Source organism: Wolffia australiana, chromosome 17 (genome assembly GCF_029677425.1).
Source record: "Wolffia australiana isolate 7733 chromosome 17, ASM2967742v1".
NCBI classification, from domain to species: Eukaryota; Viridiplantae; Streptophyta; class Magnoliopsida; order Alismatales; family Araceae; genus Wolffia; species Wolffia australiana.
In genome coordinates this window covers 2,403,440-2,411,464 of record NC_135851.1, presented here as the reverse complement: position 1 = coordinate 2,411,464, position 8,025 = coordinate 2,403,440, and the positions used below count along the sequence as shown (strand labels likewise).

The 8,025-nt window shown below is 39.0% G+C and overlaps 1 pseudogene; it reads right to left on the bottom strand.

The window, feature by feature from the left end:
* Positions 1–1,819: 1,819 nt before the first annotated feature.
* LOC144714650 (exopolygalacturonase pseudogene) lies at positions 1,820–7,605 on the bottom strand (annotated as a pseudogene).
* Between the last annotated feature and the right edge of the window lie 420 nt (positions 7,606–8,025).

The following is an 8,025-nucleotide window of genomic DNA, read 5'->3' as shown; positions in this document are numbered from 1 at the left end:
CTAGATCCTTACGTTCTGCCAGGATCATGGTGGTGTGTGAATATACGCTCTCCCTCTATTCTATTGCTTCTTCCTACAATTCAGGGCACCAAGAACACACTTGATGGATCTCAAAAACTCACTATCTTTCAACCAACCCACATGAGTTGGAAGCCAGTTTAATGATGATTTTGACAATGATTCACACCTCTATTTATTGGTTAGAGGGCATGGAGGGATAGAGGGAGTGAAGACGAGCATCCCTGAAAATTTCAGCTCAATCAAACCTCTGGATCGTCAGATATCATGCTTTCGGCATTAACACTTCCTCTTTTTCCTTTTTTCAGTTTAAGTAGTCCAATCATCAGATAGCTAATGATTAGTGCTAATGCCTCATCTTCTGCTATCGCACGCTCCAAGAATGCCACGTGCATCTGCTGGAGAAAAATACAAAATTTAACTTTCAATTTCATTTTAACAATATTCCCCTTATTCCTTGAATGACACAAATCAGCGTTTTCGCGTTATTCCTTTTGGTCATCGAGAAAATGGGAATATTCTCTCATTATCGCTTGGCGTGTCAAGCATTTTTGCATGCCTTTTTTATTATTTCGTTCCCTGTTTGTAATCACATTTATTGTGATTTAAATTGTTCCCTTATTCCTATTGGTCCACGTTGCCTCCTGCAAAAATGTAAAGATAGTGTCAGCTAATGATCGGTGCATAATGGCAGCATGGTTTGTGATGTCACCATAATTGTGCCTTTTACAATTTTTAGTGCAGCTAATCATTGTGGATACACGTGATTGATCATCATTCGGCGAATAAAAAATAGATTTATAAGTCATTATAAAATAAATACTAAATCATAAAAATATATTTATTGACTTAAAAAATTCATCTCTTTGAATATAATTTGAAAAAATTCATGAAAACTATATTTCAAATAAGAAATTTAAGTTCTTTAAGGGTACGATATCACAAAAATCCTTAAAAATACGATAAAATCCACAGAAATCAGAATATCTATCGAAAAATAGGTTTAATCATTTAAAGATTGATAACACACATTTATATTCATTTTAATGCATAAACAAGTGTAACTTTCCCAGAATTAACCCAATAATTTACTTGTAATGAGACGTCATATTTACTAAAGTTCTCGACTAAATTAATTTAAGACGATCGTGTGGGTTTATCCCTGCCTTCTTATATTACTTCCTAATCTTAGGTCTTTTAGAACCCCTCATCCGAAAGTCCATCATATTCTTTTTAAATTCTGAAAACCTTACAGATTTTTAGTGTTGATTACAACTTTCCTCAAGTGACCATGTAAACCCATGCCAAAAAAAGACCTTGACACGATGGAAAATACTTGTGTGGAAAGAAGGAAAGGGAAAGTGATGATTAGGAGAAACTGGATGTAGAAATAAGAACTCACAGATGCTTCATATCAAAATAGTTTTTTCATTCTTAACCTCTGTCATAATTGATAAACAATGAGGTTTTAATGATAAATATAGAGACATATAGAGACATATAAAGACATGCATGCATAAAATTGAACTAATTAAAAATTAAATAGTGATACATATATATATTATATTCATCTGAAAATCTATTAAGTCGTGGAAATCCCCCAAGAAGAAATTTCTTAAGTCAGCCATAATCTATACAGAGGACTGAATGCAATGGGGGAGAATAATTTCATTTCCCAAATAGAGAGAGAATGGAGGAAAAGAAGATAGGAAATTACATATCTCTCTTCCGGTATGTATATTCATGTATCTCACTTCAGGTTCAAGTTTATATCTAGTAATAAACATGGGGCTTTGGTATATCACAGGCATGGTGCAGGGATGACCCTGCCTAGGGACAGGCCTCCAACATTGTTGCATGATGATATGGCACCAGCAGGGTTGGTGAGATGGATGTTGCCTAGCTGGATGGCCCTGCATGGCACAGCTTGGCTGCAGAGTAGATTCACAGCCACCTTAGACTTGGAAACCCCTCTGATGTTTGTAAACTTGACGTTGCTTATCCTCACTCTTGATGGGCCCTGAGATGGGATGCCAAATGAGAGAGAGATAAAAATCGATGGATTTTAGAAAGATAAAAAGATGCACAAAGATGGATTATCAGGTTGACAGATCCATACTGTGTGTGTGAGAGAGATTATATAGAGATAGATGGATAACTACAAGGGTAGAAATAGAGAAATACAAAGATGGATAGGTAGATAGTAAGAGATTTAGAGGGAAAGATATATGCATTAGATAAATAAAAGGATAAAAGCTAAATAGTTAGAGAGGGAGATAGAGAGGAGAGATGAATAGTTTGTTGGATATAGAGGGAGAGATTGATAGATAGGTATACAGAAAGAGGTAGAGGGAGATAGAGTGGAGAGATGAAAATTAGGTTGAATAGATAGGGAGAGATGGATAGAAAGGGGAGATTGATAGATACATAGACAGAGAGAGATAGAGTGGGAGAGATGGATAGATTGGTGTATCCCTCTCTTTGTATCTACGAATCGATCTATCTATCTTCATTTCGACAGAGATAGAGATAAAGATAGAGAGAGAGAATGATAGAGATAGAGATAGAGAGAGACAGGGAGAGAGTGAGAGGGGGAGAGAGACAGAGAGAAGGATAGAGATAGAGATAGAGATAGAGAGAGACAGAAAGAGATTAAGAGGGGGAGAGAGATAGAGAGAAGGGGGGAGAGAGACAGAGAGAAGGATAGAGATAGAGATAGAGAGAGACAGAGAGTAGGATAGATATAGAGTTAGAGAGAGGCAAAGAGAAGGATAGAAATAGAGATAGAGAGAGACAGAGAGAAGGATAAAGATAGAGATAGAGAGAGACAGGGAGAGAGTGAGAGGGGGAGAGACACAGAGAGAAGGATAGAGATAGAGATAGAGAGAGACAGAAAGAGATTAAGAGGCGGAGAGAGACAGAGAGAAGGATAGAGATAGAGATAGAGAGAGACAGAGAGAAGGATAGAAATAGAGATAGAGAGAGACAAAGAGAGAATGAGAGGGGGAGCGAGACAGAGAGAATGATAGAAATAGAGATAGAGAGAGACAGAGAGCGAGCGAGAGGGAGAGACAGAGAGAGAAGGATAGAAATGGAGATAGAGAGAGACAGAGAGCGAGCGAGAGGGGGAGCGAGACAGAGAGAGCGCGAGAGGGGGAGCGAGACAGAGAGAAGGATAGAGATAGAGATATTGTGAGACAGAGAGACTTAAAGAGAGAGAGGGAGAGAGAGATCGATAGAGATATATATATAGAGATAGAGAGAGATAGAGATACAAAAGGAGAAAGAGACTCAGAAATGTGGGAAAAACAAAAAAACTGATGGAAAGATGGGGGTTAGACAGAGAGACGAGCAAAGACAAGGATACAGATAAACCTTGTTGTTGCAGGAGGAGGACGTGCAGTACTGCTGGTTGATGATGATGGGGTTGGCGACATTATCCATGAAGATATCATCAAACACGATATCAGAAGCCGCGCTGGGCTGAGACCCGGGCCAAGTCTTGATCCTGACTCCGTTCGTAGTGCCTGAAAGAGTGCAATTCCGAACTCTTATTCCAGAAACGTCTTCCTCGTCCTCGTACTTGCCCAGGCTGCCGACGCTGATGCCGTGGCCGGGGCCGCATCGGACGGTGGAGATGGAGACAGCGGTGCTGCCGGGGCCGATGGAGACGCAGTCGTCGCCGGTGGCGATGGAGGACCGTCCGATCATGATGTTGGAGGATTTGCCGATGTGGATGCCGTCAGTGTTGGGGCTGTCGGCGGGGGCGGAGATGGTGAGAGAGTGGAGGTTGACGTTGCGACTGCCGTGGACGACCATGTGGAAGGACTTGCTGTTCAGGGACTTGATCCCCCGGACTGTTGTGTTCGTCACCGAGCTCAGCTTGATCGACTGTCATGGCCATTCACACAAATCATGATGAATGATTCTATGGTGATGATGATGATGATGATTATAATGTGGTGATGATTGTAATATGGTGGCGATGATGATGAAGATGATGATGATTGTAATATGGTGATGATGATTAGTGTAATATGGTGATGATAATTGTGATATGGTGATGATGATTGTAATATGGTGATGATGATTATTATATGGTGATGACTATTATATGGTGATGATCATCATTATATGGGGATGGTGGTTGTTATACGGTGATGATGATTATTATATGGTGATGATGATGGTTGTAATATGGTTATGATGATTGTAATATGGTGATGATGATTATTATATGGTAATGGTGATGGTGATTTTTATATGATGATGACGATTGCAATATGGTGATGATGATTATGTGGGGATGATGATTGTAATATGGTGATGATGATTATTATATGGTAATGGTGATGGTGATTTTTATATGATGATGACGATTGCAATATGGTGATGATGATTATATGGGGATGATGATTGTAATATGGTGATGATGATTATTATATGGTGATGGTGATTTTTATATGATGATGACGATTGCAATATGGTGATGATGATTGTAATATGGTGATGATGATTGTAATATGGTGATGATGATTATTATATGGTAATGGTGATGGTGATTTTTATATGGTGATAGTGATAATGATGATGAATAAGAGTTGAAAGGTGTGTAGTGATGATAGTTTTAGTTGTGCTAGTATTATTAATAATAACAAGAAAAGAAGATGATTATGATTATGATGAATATGAGTCAATCAAACCCAGAAAAGTACGTGAAGGATGATGCGCAATAATAATAATAGCATAATAATGATAATGTGGAAGGGCTTGCTGCTCAGGGACTTGATCCCCTGGACTGTTGTGTTTGTAACGGAGCTCAGCTTATAATATGATGATGATTATTATTATATGGTGATGACGATGATTATCATTAGGTGATAGCGATGATGATGAATAAGAGTTGAATGGAATCCGGATGAATAAGTAAAATATGGAGCGCAATTATTGATTTAAGAGTATTAATATTATTAATAGTAACAAGAAAAGAAGATGATTATGATTATGATTATGATTATGGTGAATATGAGGCAATGAAACCCAGGTAAGTAAGTTAAGGATGATGAGCAATGATGATTATAGTATGGACTTGCTGTGCTGAGACTTTATCCCCCAGTCTGTTGTGTTTGTCACCGAGCTCAGCTTGTAATATGGTGGTGATGATGATTATTATGCGGTGATAGTGATGATGATGATGAATAAGAGTTGAATCGGACCTGAAAGAATAAGTAAAAGATGGTATGCAATAATAGTTTCAGTAGTGCTAGTATTCATAATAATAATAAAAAGAAGATGATTATGATGAATAGGAGTATATGAAACCCTGAGAAGTGAAGGATGAATTGGATTAATAATAATAATAATAATATGGAAGGACTTGCTATTTTGGGACTTGATCTCCCTGAATGTTTTGTTTGTCACCAAACTGTGTTTAACCGACTTTCATGGGGATTCACGAAAATGATGATGATTATATGGTGATGAGAATGAGGATGACGAGAATGATGATAATGATGGATAAGAGTTGAATGGAAAACCCGGAAGAATAAGTAAAAGATGGCGTGCAATAATAGTTTTAATAGTGCTAGTAATATTAATAATAATAAGAAAAAGATGATGCTTATGATGATGATGATAATGACGATGAAGATGAATAAGAGTTGAATGGAAAACCCAGAAGAACAAGTAAAAGATGGCATGCAAGAATAGTTTTAAAAGTGCTTGTATTATTAATAATAACAAGAAAAGAAGATGTTTATGATGATGATGACGATGAATAAGAGTCATGGAAACCCAGAAGAGTAAGTGAATGATGATGTGCAATTATAATCATAATTGTACAACGATGATGATGTGCAATAATAATCATAATTGTATGACGGAAATGATGTGGAAGAATAAGAAGAAGAATAACAAGTATAACAATAAGAAGAATAATAATAATAAGAATAATAATAATAATAATAATAACAAGAAGAATAAGAAGAAGAAGAAAGATCAAGAATAAGAAGAAAAAAGAGGAAATAATAACTAACTTTATGGTGACGATGATGATGATGAGCAAGAAGATGAATATATTTTTGGGAGGAGTGATCAATAATAACTAACATTCATAACAATAACTTGTGGGGGGCTTCTAAAAGGAACATCCAGAGGAGAGAAAAAACAAGAAGAGAAAAACCACTATACCGTGGGAAGGAGAGTGCAGGAAGATGAGTGACGGCAGTCATTGTAACGCCAGGAAGAGGCGCCACGGCCATCAAAGGTGCCACCACCAACAATTAAGAGACCATCTACATGGTTAAATTCAATCCATGCATCGTCTGAGTACTCAGATAGGTCTTCTGATGCTATCACTGTGCCAGCAACCTGGAATACCATGCGACTCCTGCAGGGCCCTTGAAATATCACTGGACTCAGCTTAAACGTCCCCCTTGGCACCACCACTCTTGGCTGCCCTGGGACTTTGCATGCAGCCAGCCAAGCATGCATGAAAGCCTGCTTGAAAGTACATCATTCAGTTATCTCTTCCCAGGAGAAGCTGATATGGATGGATTTTTATCCAATAAAAGATGTACACGCATGGAAACACAGATGGATGGATAGTTTTATAGGTGGATTGATGGTTAGATTGATTGAGATATGGATGGAAATATGGAGAGATAGATAGGTAGATATCGATAGATTGGTTGGTATTTAGATGAAGAGATAGATAGGTAGATAGAGATATAGGGAGGTAAATTGATTGACATATATATAGAAAGATAACAAGATGGAGAGATAGATGGAGAGGGAAAGAGAGAGATAGATAGGGGTAGGTAGAAAGATACATAGAGGGAGAGAGAGGAGAGAGAGATACAGAAGTAGATAGAAAGAAAGATGGATAGATGGAAAGATGGGTAGATTGATAGGGAAAGAGAGAGAGAGGTTGACAGAAAGAAGACAGACGGAGAGATAGACAGATTGATAGGGAGAGAGGGAGGGAGATAGATAGATAGATTGATAGGGGGAGAGAGAGAGGGAGAGATATATGGATAGATTGATAGGGAGAGGGAGAGAGGGAGAGATAGATAGATAGATTGATAGGGAGAGAGAGAGAGAGAGGGAGAGAGGGAGAGAGAGAGAGAGAGAGAGAGAGAGAGAGAGAGAGAGAGAGGGAGAGATAGAGGGAGAAAGAAGGAAAGAAAGATAGATATACAGAGAGAGATAGATGTAGGGATTAGGGAGATGGAGAGAGAGGGTGGAGAAAGAGGTAGATAGAAAGAAAGATAGATAGATAGATACATAGATAAATAGATAGATCGATAGATGAAGAGATAGATAGATTGATAGGAGAGAGAGACAGGGAAAGATAGAGATACATAGAGGTAGACAGAAAGAAAGAAAGATAGATAGATAGATAAATAGAGAGAGAGAGAGAGAATCGTTTTGTTTCTCTCTCACCTGGGCACAATCCTTTTTGCCACCATCGACGGCGCCATAGTTCTTAACGTTGAAGATCACAACGGCGGCCGTGGCGGTGCCCCCGCCGCACGCCAGGAGAAGCAGCAACGAGGCCCCCAGCAAAGTCAAAGATTGAAGACCCATTAATCATATGTTAATGGGTCCTAACTACTGTAATCTATACACTATTAAACTCCCTCTTCTCCTCCGACCACTCCTCGGCGACGGGCTGAGCAGCGGGGAATGGCGGAGTTCAAGAGGAGATTGAAGAAGAAGGAGAAGGAAAGGAAGAAGAAGAGAAGGAAGAAGAAGGGGTATTTATTATTAGGAGGCTCCGCTGTGTCCGGCAATGGCGGGGGCATCTCACATTTTCAACGTCTTATGCTTTGTTTGGGAGACTTCCGTTGACAAGCGCCGAAGAAACCAGCGGCGGCGCGAGGAGGAAGACGCCGATGGCGTTGTGGGTTTTCTCAAGTTCATCCTAGACCGTTTCTTTTCTTGCAATTCTAGTCTTCATATGTCGTTTATATTTCCCCAACGCCTTGCTCTTTCCGTCCCAGAAAC